This window comes from Sardina pilchardus, chromosome 24, assembly GCF_963854185.1.
Source record: "Sardina pilchardus chromosome 24, fSarPil1.1, whole genome shotgun sequence".
Lineage (NCBI taxonomy): Eukaryota > Metazoa > Chordata > Actinopteri > Clupeiformes > Clupeidae > Sardina > Sardina pilchardus.
The window spans coordinates 21,907,667-21,927,666 of record NC_085017.1 but is presented as its reverse complement, the minus strand read 5'-3'; positions in this window follow the sequence as shown (position 1 = coordinate 21,927,666).

Here is a 20,000-nt window from a genome sequence, read left to right as displayed (position 1 = left end):
CAACTAGGAAGAGATTGAAGCCAAGCTCACGGAGCCAGTGTCCTTATACAGTCATCAACCACATAAACCACATTCAGGCATTATCATATAGCCTATCCAACATCTTAAATAAGCCCATTCATTTTTAAAACGACTGTAGTCATGAAGTTTGAATAATAGTAAGTTTGAAAAGTGGGAAGTTAACTTGGCTAGGCTGCAGCAAGAGTTGCCGTTTGGATGACTGATTTGTTTACAGTCGTGAACTACGTTGGATAAGTTAACGAAGTTACCAGTGAGAGTTGCAACAGGAGGATATTAGGGGGAAATGACTAGGACCGAGGCACATAAGTATTCCAGCAAAAGGTAAGGAAGAGATTTATTTTCAACCAAAGGATATCTGCTAGACCTAAAAAAAAATATATATCTTTCCATTTAGGGAGATTACACAAGCTCATCTCATAAACGAGATGGTAGGCTAATCCTTCAGTTGTGCAAGCTAAGTCTGAAATATCAGCAAAGAAGCTAGTTGCTACTGCCATTAACGTCAATGGATACCGTGCCTCCGTTCAGGAGAATACTGCAAATTGTGTCGCGACTACCATGCGCAAGTATACATGGTTACAACGTTCCCCGTGACGTCAACATGTCGCACGACAAGTCGGGTGCGTGAACTGTACCGGGGCCTTAAGGAACTAGGCATGTTTCTAGAACAAATACGAGTAGCCTAATGTTATAGCTATTCTGTTATGCGGGAACATCCGCAGTTTACTCACTGTTGAATAAGTTGCAATGTGTTATAGCCTCAAATGGATGGTAAAATAAACAGGACGACTCACCTGTTCAAATGATGTAATAGGATAAAATTTGGTTTTGATATGTCAAAGCAACCAGGCTGTTACTGGTTAACGTTTCTGAATATGAAATCGATTTTGGATTGGTTGCATGTGATAAAAGCTGTGCCATTTCCTGTCCAGACAGCATTCATATTCAGAAATACTGTACACCGGCAACAAAGACACACACACACACACACACACAAACAACTCTTTCAAACAGAAACGTCAGTCCGTTACATCTGCCTCTTGTCCACAAACTGCATGTCGCTGAGTTGACCAGCAACGAAGACTTTCACATAAACACACACACACACACACACACTTACACACACACATACACATCACCCCCTCAAACACAAATATCTGTCTGTTACGTCTGCCTCATGTCCACAAACTGCATGTTGCACAGTTCACCCACATCTACCCACAATTCTTTGATTTATAAATAACCCCACCATTAAAAAACTGCAATGTGTCAAATCTTATTATACAACAATTGGGTTCTATGAAGCGGTTTCTTTGTTTCTGATTGGCCGAGAGACGTTCCATGAGTTGAGATATCCCACGATAATCCACTCGGACTTTTCACAGCTAATAATAAATCACTCCGCGATACAATGTCAAATTGTCAAGTGTAAACCGAACTGTCACGTTGCATCCAAGCTGAAATACAGACGCTCAGAACATAGAATATGACGGAGGTGGATATTAGCTAGTTGGATGGCATGTAGGCTAAGTAAAATAGTGATGTTTCAAAGCTAAAAGCATGTCCTAACCAGACGCAATGCGAGCTAACGTTTATTAGGCTAGATTCTACATTGCTTGACAACGGGAGAGATAGAACTAACGACTGGCTTTTGGCCATAGCAACGTGCTTTTAGAACTAACGACTGGCCTTTGGCCATAGCAACCATCCATTTAGAACTAGTAACGGCAGTTTGTCCTGCATGAAGTAGAAATTTGTGGCGGAGAGAAGTTAGTTCTACAAACAAGACAGTTTTAGCGATTTAAACGTTTACATGATAATGGGAAATTAGCACAAAAAAGAAGTGGTAGAATTGTTGTATAAAAGCAATATAGCACTCGTAATCGTGGGTTGTTGTTGGATATTCCCACGGGTGTTGTTCGGCCGTAGCCTCGAGGCCGGAGGCTACGGCCGAACAACACCCGTGGGAATATCTAGCAACAACCCACTCCCACTCGTGCTATATTGCTTAAATATGTATATACTGCATGGGCAATTCCATGCAAAACTGTCAAGTCCATAACCCCACACAGCATCATACTATGATGTGGATGATGATTTCTTAAAAGTTTACCATTTCGCTCTTCTTGTTTGTACAACATATTCGATGACATTGTTAACATAATCATTTGCATTATATAAATGTAACCCCCTTTTCCACTCTTATGTCTCAACATATACTGGAGTCACATTCATAAACATAAACAGGATCCTAGGTTCTCAATTTGCTGGACTCACTTTCTACCATAAAGTTAAAGAATAGTAATAACAGAAGAAAAGGTAAGAAGGTGTTGATGGCGTGATTAACTAGTGTGGTCCCTCCACTGAAGAATTTCTATACCACTGCCCTGATGGAAATATGTAAATCCTCAGAAATGTCAAGTGACTACAGTTACTTCTACCTGCTTTGATATATCATTTCATAAAAAGAAATTTGGCCATAATAATTATATTGCAATTATATCAATTCAAGTTTTCTTTGCAGCACAAACAACAATAGGCTACAGTTTACTTTACTTCAGGGCGTAATGTTAACAACTTCGTTAACATTAAGTTTGTTTGTTTGTTGTTCTGTATTGACAGCAGAAGGCAGAATGCAGGTGCACGCAATGGATATGTTTTTAAAGAGAGTGCATTCGCTTCCACATGAACCTCGGAATGTGCTGCACCAGAACAAAGACACTGAATGCTATGCTTTCTATCGTGCGTGTGGCTCGTTTTCAGATTTGTTTGCTAAATTTAAAAAAGCCACACAATTTAACAGAGTCGCTCATTCTAGCCTGCAAATGGTTAAAGTGATGCTAGGGCCAGATGCTGCATAAGAAATGGAAAAACTCCACTGACCAGTTGGCCTTGCCAGTTGATCGCTAACGTGAGATACGTGGATGATGAGATTTCAGATCATTTTATTTGGCAAAGAACTGGACAATGCTACCGGAGATGAGATGTTCAGGGTAACAGAATTGTTGCCTGCTTTACAAATCATGAGCGTACAGGGGAGCTACATCCGGTGCAGAACTGAAGTGTTGAATTAGCTTCCACTATTAAAGTAGCTATAACAGATGTGGGAGATGGACCAGTCATCTAAAATGAATTGTACGCGTCGCGAACGGAACGCTTCAGTTACGCGTCCAGTATAGCTTTCCAGTTAAGTTAGCAGGGATATGCGTAGTTTGCACTGACGGGGCAGCATCGATGACAGGTCAAGTCAAGCTTCATAACGAAAGCCAAGCAGAAAAATCCTGCCATGGTAGCGACACATTGAGTGTCGGAAAACTCTTAACTGTAAAAAAAATATATATGCCCCCGACCTTGCTTTGAATCAAGTCGTAAAAATAGTTAATTATAGCCTATGTTAAGTCACGTCCCCTTCAAACACAATTACCCTATCCTCTGCAATGAAATGGGTATCCAAAATATCACATATGTTAAAGGCCGTATTGCAAGGTTTGCATTATTAAACAAATTTGCATTAGGTACTACTCATCTAAACTGTTATCCATTGTAGGCCTATTTGATGTTGCAATGATTTGAGGTTTGCAATGATTCTTCTTTCCCCCTCAATGTACTCTATTGCGTCACGTTGGGGACCACTGAACAAGCCCCCTTGAGATTGACATGAGAGAGGAGTAAAGAGAAACGGGCAAGACACGGTTCAGCAGTAAAAAGTGCAGATTATAGATAGATACATAGATATATACAGATATCCTAGATAGATACAGTATATAGACATATAGATATATATCACGTCACATTTTGCTGGTTGGGGGTGGCCTGACCAGCGATCACGCAGTCCACCACTGCAGTTTACATGGAATAGCACTGCCTTGCCTAGCCTACCACACGCACCTGCCATACACAGCTTACTTTCTCCCTGTCTTGGTAAGCCATACCCTGACGGTGTCAATGACAATCAATCAGGAGGAGTAGTTATTGAAAATAATCACGCTTTAGACATGACCAGCCTACTTGGCAGCAGCTTGCAACAGGGGGATTCATAGGTGGCACATAGACCATACAGCTAGCATGAATGCAAATATTTTTAGATCTTCTGACTAAGTTTACTGTACTTATTCAAACGACATCAGCACCACTGCCACTGGATATAAAGCAAACATTGACTTTCACTTGGTGCTTCATTGACTGTAAAAAAGTGTAATAATATTATCTATGCACTGCCTGATGTAGACTAGCTTGACTTGCTAGCTCGATGAGTTGCGAAATGATATCAGCAACACGTACTCGTTCCATATTAAACTTAGGCTACAGTTAACATAGTTTGGCTTTCCAGGCTACTTGGACCATGCATTTAATTACCTTTCACTGCCTTCACGTCTGCCAGGCTCCAAACTGTCTTCATAACAGCAGTTGCAATTCAGTATAAACAGCCTCGGTAAAGTTAAAACCAACTAGCGATGCTAGTCGCGATTAGCATTTGAACTGCAGTTAGGTAACCTACCCTCATAACTAGACGGCTTCCCAGGCTACTTGGACCATGCATTTCATTACCTTTCACTGTCTTCATAACAGCAGTTGCAATTCAGTATAAACAGCCTCGGTAAAGTTAAAACCAACTAGCGATGCTAGTCGCGATTAGCATTTGAACTGCAGTTAGCTAACCTACCCTCATAACTAGACCTCTCAAATTCCGAAAAATGCATTAAAATAACATTGGACTACGTTGTTATTTTTGTTAAACCTTAGGGTGGCTATGATATAAATGGTGTAACGAAATTTGAAGTGTAAATATACAAACTTTATGAAAGTGTAAGCCACAACCTTTTCCTACAGGAATACATGGAAAACATAACCCCATAACCTCCATAAGGAGACCTCCCCAAATTCAGAAACATTTATTAAATTGAAATGGACAACAACGTTATCTTTGGTAAACTCTTAGGTGGCTATGATATAAATTATGTGACGAAATTCGAAGTCTAAACACACTTACTGTTGAAAGTGTAACTGCGATTTCCATAGGACTACATTCTAATTAAAATCCTCGTTGCCTCACGCACTGCACACCACTCTACTTCCGGTATTTCGCCTGCTTTGTGGGGGTGTCATATGATCCTCTGAGTGAAATACCCAGAATGCTCAGGTCAATACAAATGATCCAAAACACACCGTCACTGAGAAACATCGTGTGATTGTCTACTATATATAACAACTGAACACACATTGTATTCAACAGCGAGTAAGTCCATACTTGTCCCTCGGGACCATGGCATCTCTAAGAATTACCCAGTCTGAAGGTGAGACAACAATGCGGACAAGCCTAGAATTACACCATTGGTGTACAGTTGCGGACCATTCCATGTCAGTCAATCGAGGATTGAGTAATATCGAGTTCGAAACCATGATGTCATTGAACTGTATGCGTCAGACTTGGAACAATGCTGTGCTGTGACATACACATCAGTACCTTTTACAAGAATGGCAATAAATAGATTTTTTTTTTTAAATATCAACATTGTATCTTAAATCACTCTGAAATGTCCTTTTGGCATGACCTAAAGCAATTTAAGATGAGCTATTCCGATTAATAGTATACATTCACCAACACTCACGTTTTTGCTAATTATAGAGCCATCGACAGACCAAATAACACCAAATTTATTGGGGGTGCTTTGAATGGGGTCTCAAGTCATCCCACCAAATATGGCTTTCATACGTCACAGCATATCCAAGATAGGCGCACTTCCTGTTTGGCGGCTTCGCTCGCTGAATTTAATTGGTTATCACAGGCGAACGCTTAGACGTATGAAGACGAAATCAAGGCGGTTGATCCACCTTGGTCTGTAGATCACGCGTGCCAAGTTTCATGACGATCGGATAAACTATGCGGCCAGGGTAGCTTTACTTTGACTTTGAACAAAATTCAAAATGGCGGAAAATCCATCATGGCGGAAAATTACATCACATGGTGCGTTGGAATCAGCTGAGTCAGAGGATTCCAATGGTATAAGTTTTATCAATATCGGCCATACGGATCAAAAGTTACGGGCATGAACATGTTTTCCATCTTTGACCAGTTGGTGGCGCTAGAGCGTGAGAGTGGCGAGCATGAAACCTGGTGGTGTCAATCAGGGTAGTCTCCTCTATCAGCATACCAAATTTCATGACTTTATGTCTTACGGTTTGGGCTACAGGTGGAAAAATGTGTGGGCATCAGCGCTCAAAAGTCGCTTTTCCATTCATTCCTATGGGGAAAAATCGACCGGAAAAACTGGAATAACGGGAGAACGACAAGGCGTATCAAAAAGCTGTATACAAGCCACCATCCTCCCATCAGGACGCACGCGTGAGAGGTGGAACGGCGTCTCTAGCTCCAAATCCCTAGGACAAGACAGGGAGACAAAAGTTGGCGTTAAGATATATGATAATAACTAGAATGCATTTCCCGGTGGGAAAGTGCGAAGTGTGCTTGCTCCGACGCGCCACGAGAGCGCCCCGGCAGGATAAGCGACAGCTCGCCCTCAGGTCAAAGCGCCAAAGTTTGGCCAAGACGCGAAGCTGCTTCGAGTTTGGCGACGTTGCCCTCGATTGCTGAATTCTTACACTGACCTGACAAGTTGCCTAGGTTTATCAGTGGTATGTCCCAGAGCACCTCCAATGTAAAAATGTAGATGTCATCCCAAAGACGTAAAGAGATATGAGCCAAAATGCATTTTTGCTAATTGCGGCGCCCCCTAGTGGCCAAATTACAACACATTTACTGAGGCTACTTTGGATGGTGTCCATAATCATCCCGCCAAATATGGTCTCGATACCTCACAGCGTTTCCGAGATTTGACCTCACTTCCTGTTTGGACGCTTCACCATCGAATTTGATTGGCTGTCACGGGCGAACGCTTTGATGTATGAAAATGAAATGTACACCTCTAAGGTCTGTAGACCTTGTGTTGAATTAAGTATGAGTTGTTCACGTGTAGCTAGCATGAAACACGTAACCACTGAAGGAAGGAGGGAGCCTAAGGACCTAGGCATGTTTCTAGAACAAATACGAGTAATGTTAGGAGTATAGCTATCCTGTTATGCGGGAACATCCGCAGTTTACTCACTGTTGAATAAGTTGCAATGTGTTATAGCCTCAAATGGATGGTAAAATAAACAGGACGACTCACCTGTTCAAATGATGTAATAGGATAAAATTTGGTTTTGATATGTCAAAGCAACCAGGCTGTTACTGGTTAACATTTCTGAATATGAAATCGATTTTGGATTGGTTGCATGTGATAAAAGCTATGCCATTTCCTGTCCAGACAGCATTCATATTCAGAAATACTGTACACCGGCAACAAAGACACACACACACACACACACACACACACACACACAAACAACTCTTTCAAACAGAAACGTCAGTCCGTTACATCTGCCTCTTGTCAACAAACTACTAACTGCGATTACATTCTAATTAAAATCCTCCTTGCCTCACGCACACCGCAGACAGGGCGACCGCTCTACTTCCGGTATTTCGCCGGCTTTGGGATTGATTTACCCAGAATGCTCAGGTCAATACAAATCATCCAAAACACACCGTCAGTATGAAACATCGTGTGATTGTCTAGTGTATACCAAATGAACACACATGTCTTCTAACAGAGCAGAAGTCCATACTTGCCCCTCGGGGCCATGGCTTTGCTATGATCTAACCAGTCTCAGGATAAAGCACCCCAAGCATTCTTCTCTTTTCCCGCGCTATGTGCGCGCATGCACACTTAACACAAAAACGCGACCTAAGACGTGTGGTTAGCATGCTGAATTGCATGCTAGACGCAGGTTCGAATCCCGATGGAAGCCTACTGTAAAATCGGCGTGTATGTATATGGAAACCTTATACATGTTCTAATTATTACAATGATTAAATATGTTGTGTTGAACCTATAGTTAATGCAATACATATATTTTTCATTTACAGTATGTCTTTTTATTTCCTGTGTTAATGCCACTAAATTATACAATAAATATTATCATTATTATTATGATTAGCTATATAAACACTTATTATTATTATTATTATTATTAGCTATATAAACACTGTTTATTGCTTTAAAATTGATATAGGATCTTATTTGTTTCATAGGACACGACAACAATGATAACAGTATATAACAACACAATTTATTAGAAATATGAAGTCATATGACTGAATTAATGCATAATAAAGATCCATGAAATAGAATCCTCAGTAAAAAGGGGTCAAACAACAGCTTGGGCCTGGAAATAACTGGTCCCAGCCACTGGCTCGGCTGGATCTGCTACTGGCCCCTGGAAGGGTGCATGGCCAGTTTTACACAGCACGCACATCAATAAGAACGGGTGTAAAGGTGTCAAAGCACAGGTGCAGAATAAGAACAGCACATCAGGGGGAACACACATCACATAGAATTATTACTATTATTTTTTTTACATAGCACATCAATCACAACATAGGCAATGTAAGGTGTCAATGCACAGGTGACAGCATAGGCAGTGTAAGGTGTCAATGCACAGGTGACAGCATAGGCAGTGTAAGGTGTCAATGCACAGGTGACAGCATAGGCAATGTAAGGTGTCAAAGCACAGGTGACAGCATAGGCAGTGTAAGGTGTCAAAGCACAGGTGACAGCATAGGCAGTGTAAGGTGTCAAAGCACAGGTGAAGAACACCGATAACCTGGTTTAGAACAGCGACCTGTCAGGGAGGAACAGACATGGCATACAATTCTGTTTTTTTTTTTACAGGACATGCATCAACAACAGTATAGGCAGTGTAAGGTGTCAATGCACAGGTGACAGCATAGGCAGTGTAAGTGTCAATGCACAGGTGACAGCATAGGCAGTGTAAGGTGTCAAAGCACAGGTGCAGAACAACAACAGCACATAGGCAGTGTAAGGTGTCAATGCACAGGTGACAGCATAGGCAGTGTAAGTGTCAATGCACAGGTGACAGCATAGGCAGTGTAAGGTGTCAAAGCACAGGTGACAGCATAGGCAGTGTAAGGTGTCAATGCACAGGTGACAGCATAGGCGATGTAAGGTGTCAAAGCACAGGTGACAGCATAGGCAGTGTAAGGTGTAAGGTGTAGGTGTGTAAGGTGTCAAAGCACAGGTGAAGAACACCAATAACCTGGTTTAGAACAACGACCTGTCAGGGAGGAACAGACATGGCATACAATTCTGTGGTTTTTTTCACAGCACATCCATCAACAACAGCATAGGCAGGCCGCATTTTCTGCACTTGTGGCACGCCGGCCCGGGCAGCGGTGACTGTCCCTGGCTGTGCCGCTGCCCTCTGCTCAGCCCTCTTCCTCCTCGCCTATTCAGTTTTGTATGAAGAGACAGGCTGAGCAGGAGGTGCTGCCTGCACTGCTTGTTGTCCTTGCTGTCCTGTCCAGCAGCTGCAGTGCAGGCACCTGAGGGCCGGCGTGATGTGCGGCGGCCAGCGGCAGAGGGAGGACGTGTGGGGCTGGCGTTGTCCGAGGGAGCGTTGGGGGGGGGGGAGGGATGGGGAGCACCCTCACAGTCTGCTGGGGCATTGAGAGGTCCAGGAGGAGAGGCTGTGTAGCACGAAAAGGTCCTGTTGCAGCTGCAGCAGCTGTTGGTGGTACGGCCAGGACAGCAGCTGAGGGGGCAGGCGGTAATGGCGCCAGTAGCCGTAACGGCGCTGGCAGAACAGGCACCGGTGCTGCCACAGCCGGTGCTGCTGCCAGTGTCACGGCCACCCTTGCTGCTGCTGTCGGCACCTGGCCTGTAGGCACCACAGTGGCTGCTGCCGGAGGACGATCCACCGCCGCTGCTGCTGGGCCCGGCGCTGGCACTGCCACCGCTTCCGCCGCCGCCGCTGGTGCCAGTGGTCGTCCCTCTGCTGCAACGCCTGGAGCTAGCACAGTGAAATGACACAGCACAGTATTAAACCTGCACTACATTGAGCGAGCATTACAGGTTAAACTACATATAATTGCAATATTACCAGGAATAACACACATAAGACTAATGATATCCTAGTACTACACATTCACTATTGAAACATAGTGAATAACATAACAAATTAACATAACGTGACACAACAGGTAAATGATGACCCCCAGGGTTAATGCATTTACAGCAATTAAAAAACAGGCTTATTGTTAATGCATAAAACATAAACTTCAACTTTATCTTTTGATTTCACGTGGTGATATTATAATCTTAAGGGTCTAAAGATACTAACTGTATGGTCTTTTCATAATTATATGTTGTGTGTGTTCAGTGATCGTCACATGTTTACACTGTAGCATCATGTACAACCCCATTCATTTCCAATGCAATGCCTTACATTACATTAGCAGTGCTACATTACATGCTGGCGAGCTCTCAAAATGCATTTTATCTTTGATCAGACTATTTGGCTAGCTTCCCTAGAGTGTGCAGATGTAATTACTACAGTTTGGAGTAGAAATTCGAAAGGTAAATATAGTTTACATGTGTAAACAGGACGCCTGACGTGTCGACGTTCGATAATGCTAGTTATTCGCGAATTAGCATAAATAGCTAACGAATTATCTATCTTCAAATACCAAAACCGTAATAGGTCTATGTAATAGGCCTACATAGACAAATTCCATGTTAGTACATTGTAAAAGTGCTCTGGGGTGACAATGTTGCGCAAATACATTCGAAATATTTTCTTAATTTTAGTTTTACCAGAGAGGGTTAAAGCGGAGTCAATATTTAAGGATCTTTGGTTTTACTCACTCAGTGAAAACACTCTCGTTGCTGCCGTAGTTCAAAAAACTGTAGATAATCCGAGCTGCTGATTGGCCCAGAAAACTGTCGACAATCCAAACTGCTGATTGGCCTGAAGCAGAAAACTGTCGATAAACTGTCGACAGAACTGTCGATAACGCGAGTTGCTGATTGGCTGGCAAACAGAGACCATTGCTTGGCACAGAGCTCTACTTCCGGTATTTCGCCGGCTTTGGGATTGATTTACCCAGAATGCTCAGGTCAATACAAATCATCCAAAACACACCGTCAGTATGAATTATCGTGTGATCGTCTAGTATATATACCAAATGAACACACACATTATCTAACAGCGCGTAAGTCCGTACTTGCCCCTCGGGGCCATGGCATTGCTAAGATGTAATTAGTCTCAGGATGAGACACCCAGTTGCGGATCTCCCTAGAACAACACCCACATTGTATCGTTGCGGACAATCTCTGTCATCCAATGAAAGATTGGACAATACGAGTCTTCAGTCACACCATAATGAAAGTATGAAAATATATGGTATAACTCCGTAGTGCTGTGATAATTGCACCAATATGTTTTACAAGAATGGCCTTGATTTGATTTTTTTTAAAAAAATATCAACATTGTATCTTAAATCACTCTGAAATGTCATTTTTGCATGACCCAAGCAATTTAAGATGAGCTATTCTGCTTAATAGTATACATTCACCAACACACACGTTTTTGCTAATTATAGAGCCATCGACAGACCAAATAACACCAAATTTATTGAGGGTGCTTTGGATGGGGTCTCAAGTCATCCCACCAAATATGGCTTTCATACGTCACAGCATTTCCAAGATAGGCACACTTCCTGTTTGGCGGCTTCGCTCGCTGAATTTAATTGGTTGTCACAGGTGAACGCTTGGACGTATGTAGGCGAAATCAAGGCAGTTGATCCGCCTTGGTCTGTAGATCACGCGTGCCAAATTTCATGACGATCGGATAAACTATGCGGCCAGAGTCGCTTTACTTTGACTTTGGACAAAATTCAAAATGGAGGAAAATCCATCATGGCGGAAAATGACGTCATATAGTGCGTTGGAATCAGCTGAGTCAGAGGATTCCAATGGTATAAGTGTTATCAAAATCGGCCATACGGATCAAAAGTTACGGGCATGAACGCGTTTTCCAACTTTGACCAGTTGGTGGCGCTAGAGCGTGAGAGTGGCGAGCATGAAACCTGGTGGTGTCAATCAGGGTAGTCTCCTCTATCAGCGTACCAAATTTCATGACCTTATGTCTTACGGTTTGGGCTACAGGTGGAAAAATGTGTGGGCATCAGCGCTCAAAAATCACTTTTCCATTCATTCCTATGGGAAAAAATCGACCGGAAAAACTGGAATAACGGGAGAACGACAAGGCGTATCAAAAAGCTGTATACAAGCCACCATCCTCGCATCAGGACGCACGCGTGAGAGGTGGAACGGCGTCTCTAGCTCCAAATCCCTAGGACAAGATAGGGAGACAAAAGTTGGACTTAAGATAAATAATATGAAACGCACGGATAACAATAGTGTGCTTTGCTTGCAGCAAGCACACTAATAATAGGAAGAACAATAGTGTGCTGCTTTCAGCAAGCACACTAATAAGAGGTTTCGTGGCGGGAGACATACAAGGGCACAAGCTATAATGTGTGGCCGATGACTTAGCCTCAGACTGGTGTGTGCATGGTCAAGTTCCGGGCACACTCAGCTCACACAAACAGGCACACACACGCGCGTACACACACACACACACACACACACACACACACACACACACACACACACACACACTTTCACCCAACCTTCAACCTTCCTGTGCACTTTCACCCAACGCACACGCACGCAGAACTAACTAGGCAGTAGCCACGTGTCATTGTGACTGCTATTGATGAATTGCATGAGGTCGGACACATCTGGAACACAGCTGTGTGAAACCCAGTGGAGCGCTTATCGGTGATTGGCACGTCAATAAATGATTCTCATCCTCTTGTCACACCACCTCGCCATCTGGAGGGACTGAAATAAAGTTTACAGCGCTTCTGAATGATAGTAGCGAATACCTGGCAGGTCAAGACGAGCTAGAGGGCTTCTCGGTGTCGTCGGCTTGTACTCACAATAGCTTTTGTTATGGACTCGACGGGCCTAAAAATTCTTCATCGGAGTTCATCCAAAAACAGACCAAATTTATCCTCGAAATCTGGAGCTCAGCCCTTAGAAAACTTTAAAGACAATGCGTGAAAATGCAGGCCAGACGGGCGGAAATGAGACCCCCCAACAGCTTATGCAATACGCCTCAAAATAAATTCTCTGTTGGAAAATATTCCCTCTCTTGAAATCCCTTTAAATAATTGAGCCAATTAACATTTGGATCCAGTGACTCATAGATGTTTCCTAAATTAGTTTATTTTCTGCTCAGGCCTGATTTAATGTGTTTGTGGAGGGCTTTATAACCACGTTCTATATTTACTGTCTCGGATTTAAATGAGAAGAACCTGCGACCAATTTTGTTGCAGTAAAAATGCTGCAGCCGTTAGATCATTACACACGCAGAGCATCTTTGGAAAACATTGTGTGTGTGTGTGTGTGTATGTGTGTGCATGCGTACATGTGTGTGTGTGTGTGTGTGCATATGTACGCGTACGTGTGTGCTTGTGTGTGTGTGTGTGTGTGTGTGCGTGTGTGTACAATTTCCATCTCTGCATGGGAACCTGTGAACTCAGGCGTCTAAGTGAGATCCTGACTGACTCAGATATGAGAAGGGCACACATGCTGCAGGCACTCAGGCACCATTGGGGCCTATGCCGTGGTTGTGGGGAGTTAGCCTAATGAGTTGATGGGCCATCCAGCTTATTCTCACGGCGTGAGACTAGACCTCATTCGCATTGTGGCTTAGACTCGTGAAATTGTTTTTAACACCTTAAGCACCTTTTTGTTTGTGCAAGTTGCTGTTGTCGTTGTTGTTGTTGTTGTTGTGTTTTATGCATGTACGTATTTATCTAAGTATCTATGTATGTGCATTATATGCGTGTATATTTTAAAGCAACACTAAAGTTTTTTGTACCTTAAAATTCCCAAAATCATTTCAGTGGTTCATCAACTCGTAACAGAGTGAACGGCACGTCTGCATTCGCTTCGCAGCCCTCTATCGGCTATAACCGCAGTATGTAAGTTTACCAGATCGGATAGCTGTTCTGTAGAACGATGGAATGAGACAAACTTTCATAAAATCATGCAACACACTCTTGTCTGTGGACATCGTTATTTGCTGGATAAACAAATAGCGTTCGTGCGACAGAGGAAAAGTGCTTTAGTGTTGTTGAGTACTCCCAGATATACCTTTTTGAGTTTTAGTGTTGCAGTGTTGAGATGCTTCCTTCAACGGCTACGCTTAACCAGCTGAATACAATTCATTTCAGTTCTGGTTGCGGAGTTGAATTTTGTAAATGCCATTGGAAATATTTGAGTGTATGTGCTCTCTCTCTCTCTCCTTTTCTGTGTGTGTGTGTGTGTGTGTGTGTGTGCGCGTGTGTGTGTGTGTGTGTGTGTGTGTGTGTGTGCGTGCGGGACAGTGATAGTAAAAATGTTTTTTTATAGTTTCTGGTTCATGTAGTGCTTACTCTGTCCATGCCAGAGAAGAAGTCTGGGACATTGGAAGAAAGGGACTGTGAGTTCAACTGTAGGGGAAAGAAGGGGAACGGGAGAAAGAGGAAGTTGAAAACTTCCCCTCTCTCTCTCTATCTCTCTCTCTCTCTCTCTCTGTGTCTCTCTCTCTCTCTCTCTCTGTCTCTCTCTCTCTCTGTCTCCCTCAATAATGAGCCATTGTGTGTTATGAGGTTGTATGAGGTTGTGTGTCATCCAGCTTAGCGTCTCACAGCCCTAGTTAGCCTTTTGGTGTGTTTCACCTTTGCCGCTTTAATCCTTTTGTGTGTATGTGTGTGTGTGTCTGTCTGTCTGTCTCTGTGTACATGTGTCTCTGTGTATGTCTGGTGTCTGTCTCTGCCTGATGTCTGTCTACTCCTGATATGGAGAATGACTGGAGTAGTTTCAGTGTGTGTGTGTGTGTGTGTGTGTGTGTGTGTGTGTGTGTGTGTGTGTGTGTGTTTGTGTGTTTGTGTGTAAACTAGAAAAGCACTCCGAGAGCACAAACCTCCACCAAGCGAACACATAACCGCCTCCTGCATCCAGACGGTGATATGGATCACTCCCAACATTTAATCGTTTCTTCCTTGGGTCATTTCAAACCTTCTCTGAAAATGTCATCGAAGTCCATCCATAACTTTTTAAGCTATCTTGCAAACAAACAGACAGACAGACACAAACAAACCAACCAACAAACCCCGATGAAAACATAACCCCCTTGGCGAAGGTGAAAAGGGACATTATTGCTTATTGCTGAGCAAAATTGCCCAAGACACATTAATGATAGGGAAGAGGTTATGAGTCAAGAGTTTCGACCATCACTGATCCTGAGAAACAGTCTCCTCTCCCACTCACAGTGAGAGGCCTACTAACAGTGACCACACATCGGCTGCCAGATGGCCTATTTAGAGGGATGTGTATAAACTGAACACCGCCACCACCACATTGCCATTAAAACGCGAAGGTAACAGCCGAATCAGCCTCCCACCACTAACTGAAATGTCCTGAAACCAGAAAGTAATGACACCCACGTAGTGGAAATCAGATGTGTCGAACGTTCACCCGTCAACGTTTTCTGGGCGACTGAACACCGTGCGTTTTTCAACTCGTTATCAAATCCACTCCGCTTTGGTGCCATTCATTGTTACTGTGACATGACCATTTGTTGAAACAGCGAAAAGGAAAGTTGTGTTCTTCTGTTGTTAAAAAGTGTCCTTTTTTAATTCCTTGTTGGTGCAACACAACACACTGTTATGACAAGCGTCACAGTAACAACAACCACAGCTCATATGATTGGCTGCCTCTCATCATCCAGTTAATACTTTTGAAGCTGAAAGAGAAAGAGACCCAGACAGAGATATATGAGCAGGCTGGCAAAATAAACCAGAGAAAAAAAAGACGGGCCTTGGCATAGCAACGGCTGGTGAAAAACGTGGTGTCACACTGGCAAGGGAAGCCAACATGTGGCGTGCGGAGACTCATCGTAGTCCAACGCCGTTGAAGGTTTAGACAGCTGCAGCCATTCCTCAGCTAAGGCTTTGGCTAGATTACACCAATACTGATTATGTTTAAAAACAGTCGAAAGATAAGCACTCACTCCCAAGGCATGGATCACATATAAAGGCAGACAGAGACACATCATGTGTGTGTTTGTGTGTTTAAGGGGTGTGTGTGTTTAGATAGTTTTGATATTCAGAGAAGGGAGTTTTGTAGGGTGGGCAAATGGCACTCTTAGCATGGTATATATGCAGTGTTTTCCCTGCTTACGGGATCTGCTGTAACATCAAACAGGACTTAGGATCAATGGGGAGCCACTGAATGATAAGCAGAGAAAGAGAGAAAGTGAAAGGAAGAGAGAAAAGAGAGAGAAGAGTGAGAGAGAGGAGAGAGAGGAGAGAGAACGGACAGAGAAAAGAGAGAGGAGAGAGAGAGAGAGAGTAAGAGAGAGCCTCATCTCTCTATTTTCTTGTCCAGTTTGAAACTGTTGCTGACCCGGATCCCTGTGGGCGAGTCGGAGCGCGTCGTCCAGAGAGGGTATCCAGTTTGTTACTGTTGAGCGGCCTCTCTTCCTCCCCTCCGCTAGCCGCTCCTCCGGCCGGCCTTTTGTCTCGCCGTCGCCGTGCTGCTTCGCACGCATCTTTCTCCGGCCGTGTGTGTACGTTGGCACGTCCAGAGGGGAAGTTGTTGTTTTTGCCTCCGTCTTATTATTTTTTCTCCGCACACAGTTTTCTCTACACACATTTTTGCACCTCTTGCGAAAGAACAAGGTTCTTCTTTTGAACATATGAATCGCTTGCATGTGTTCGTGTTGGCAGATACAGCCCCTATGTTTTTTCCCCCCCAAGTTATTACCGGTATTGGACATGCATGAATACTCTCTTTACAAGAAATCTTTACTAGCAATCTCAATTCACCCCAATCAGCCCTCCTTTACAGTAATGAAGTAGCTTTTGAAAGTGAGGCAGGGAACAGGCACTAAGGATGAACTCACACTGGACTCGGTTCCCTTGCATCATGCTGAAGCTGTCCCGTGCTCACATTGCACTTTATTGACCCCTGCCAGATCACAGTTGATGTGACGCAATCTAGAAACGTTGGTTAAAACGTTTGTTTCCATATCATGTTATGTTAATCTCGAGAGTCAACAAAGTGAAGCGCGATTAGTCACTGTAGATGATCCCACTGGTGGTTGAGCCGCCTTTTAACCCTCTAACCGCCCAAGGCGCCGTACGGCGACAAGCAACAACACTGATTAAAACAGACGGTAGATCCGAGTAGGGTGACAAATCGCCTTTGTACTCTTCACCACTAGTTGGCAGACATCCAGAGCTTCGATTCAAGCCCAAATTCGAGTAAAAAAGTTTTCAGGAAGTGCCTGTATTACTTGCGAGAACCAAAAAAAAAAGACGCATTTCCTGTTTATAACGCGGAAGTGAAATGCGCGATCGCTATGCACAAGTTGAAGCAGAAAAACGGCAAATGTTAAAAAACAAAGTCGTGTGTTATGAAGTCTTGGGTCTGTAAGTCACCTACTCTGATTCTGAAGGAGAATATCTGCCTTTTGAAGATTATGATCGGTCGTTCATTGGCAGTGACAGTCAAGATGCGTCTGTGAATGGAGGTGGGTCTTTACGTGTGTACGTCAGTGTTTACCTGCAGCAATGTTGACCAAAGGGTTCAAATAAGCATGGTGTGCTTGGTGCCAGTGATAATCATGATGATAGTGTCTGTAATTGACATGGTACAGACAGCAGGTCTAGTAAAAATAGGGCTCGGAAGAACTACAAAGTCATCCGCGATAGGAACTGATTTGACCAGGCTACTTTATTATATAGTAACATAGGGATTGTGGTAATACTAATAGTTTACTATTGTTGGTTTACATGTGGCTGTCGTCCTGTTTGTTTGTTATGTCGGAGAAATTGCAAAAATCAAAGTAAAACTGCTCAAAGGTGTTCAACAACCAGTATTTACTGAAATGTGCATAATTTGACGCTATTGCCATCCTGTGACGTCATAATATGCAAATTAGATGAGTAAATGTACTCCCTTTATAAACTTTAGTTCATACTCAATGATTTTCACATTTACAGTAGGACTTTATCTCTGACCACTTTCAAGCCATGGCCTTTTGAATTTTTTATGCAAAAATAAAAAAAAACCCGGGCGGTTAGAGGGTTAAGTAGTAGAATTGCCACCATTTCTGTAAAAGATTGCGATGACTTCACACCATGGCATTGGTACATAGAGTGTTTCACGATGTGCTTACACTTTTACTGTTGGTTGTTGCCAAAGCGTGAACCGCTTGTGCTGGTCTGAGATGTAGGCTGTGCTACAAAGAGTTACTGTGTTACTGAGATGTACAGTAGGCTGTTTTACAGAGAGAGTTGGCCATGGTGATGGTCGACCTTTAATGTCCGGTCAGTGACAAGGCGATGAGCTTAAATTGGTGTGTGGTTTTTCGGTTCACACTCGTAGCTCTCCAGTTTAAACTAGTAACCACAGGGTGTCCATTTGCTGCCCACACCAGTTTTATTTACACGCCATCGTCTTCACTAATGCAGCCTTCTCAGTCCCCTGCAGCAGGGTCTGCAATGCGTTACAATCGCGTTCATTGTAGCGATCACCCAACGTTCACTGCAACAGCATCCAATGTGAGTGACTAGAAGCCTTTATATATAGTTGTGGTGCCTGCGCTTTGTTTGTGTGTGTTTTATAGTTGGTTGTTTATTTGTTTGCTTTCTGGACTTACTTCCTCATGCAACAGGAGTATAGTTATGCCACATGTGTGGGCCAGACAACTACAGGTAGCTGCTTATAAAAGCAAAGCATGTCACAAGATTGCTTAATTTCCCTCTCTCTCTCTTTCTCTTTCTCGCTCTCTTTCTCGCTCTCTCAATATCTCTCTCTCACACGCACACTTTTTCTTACACCTTCTGCGATGGCATATGTTAAACAGCCGACACTAAATAAGAAGCTGACAAACAACTTTCCTCTCATAGATGAAGCTAACCATCATAGGTTAGGCATTTGTGTGGTGTATAGCCTGCCTCGCAGTCCTTGGCCCAGATATTGTTTCACTGCAATTATTTATTTGAGACTGAGTAAGTAGTTAAGTCCTGTTTTACAGACCACACCTCATTGTTTGGCTTTTCTCAGCTAAACAATTCACAGGAAGTCCGATTTATTAAAGCGTGTGCTTGCTTGCCGTGGTCTCTTGGGGAGACATCATCAACAGACCACGCTCATGTCTCTGCAGTCCACTCACACTCACACACACACACACACACACATACACACACACACACACACACACACACACACACACACACACACACACATACACACACACACACACACACACACACACACACACACACACACACACACACTTCATTTGCAGTGAAGAGTGAAGAGGACAAAAAAAAAGTTACAGGTTTTCTTACGAGCCGTTTAGGACAACAATCAAGAACAGCAATCTGCGAAACATCTGCATTGCTCTCAACAGGCGTCTCGGAAGCCATTTTTAGTGGCACGGCGCAGTCTAGCAAGCTGCATCAGTGTGCGGCACTAATCCGCAACAAATGCCTTTAATCAGCGGCACAGATGGCAGCCATAAAGATTTAGCGGCTCTGAAGCGCTACGCCATCGCGGCGGCCTTACACAAAAGGAGTCGGCGGCTGCTCGCCGGGGTTGGCTGCTCGTTCCGCTCCGGCTTCGTGTTTGCACGGATGTTTGCGCGGAGCAAAGGACGCCGGGATCTTCTTTTTTTCTCGACGGTTTGGCACCGGCACCGTGCGGAGCTTTGCGATCGCAACGGACGATTCGAGGCTCCGGCTATTGAAAACAACACTGCTAAAAGATCATTCCCAGTTGTGCAAATTGAGTCGATATCCCCTGAAGGCCAGGAGATTTGACCAAAAAAGGAGTTTGAGACAGTGGTGGTATTTTTTTTTTTTTTTTCGTTGTTGAGATGTTAACAAGCCAACTATGGATAAGTGAGGATGTTTGTGGAATTGCCAAAATAGCTGACAGTGTCTGTGAGTCTATGCG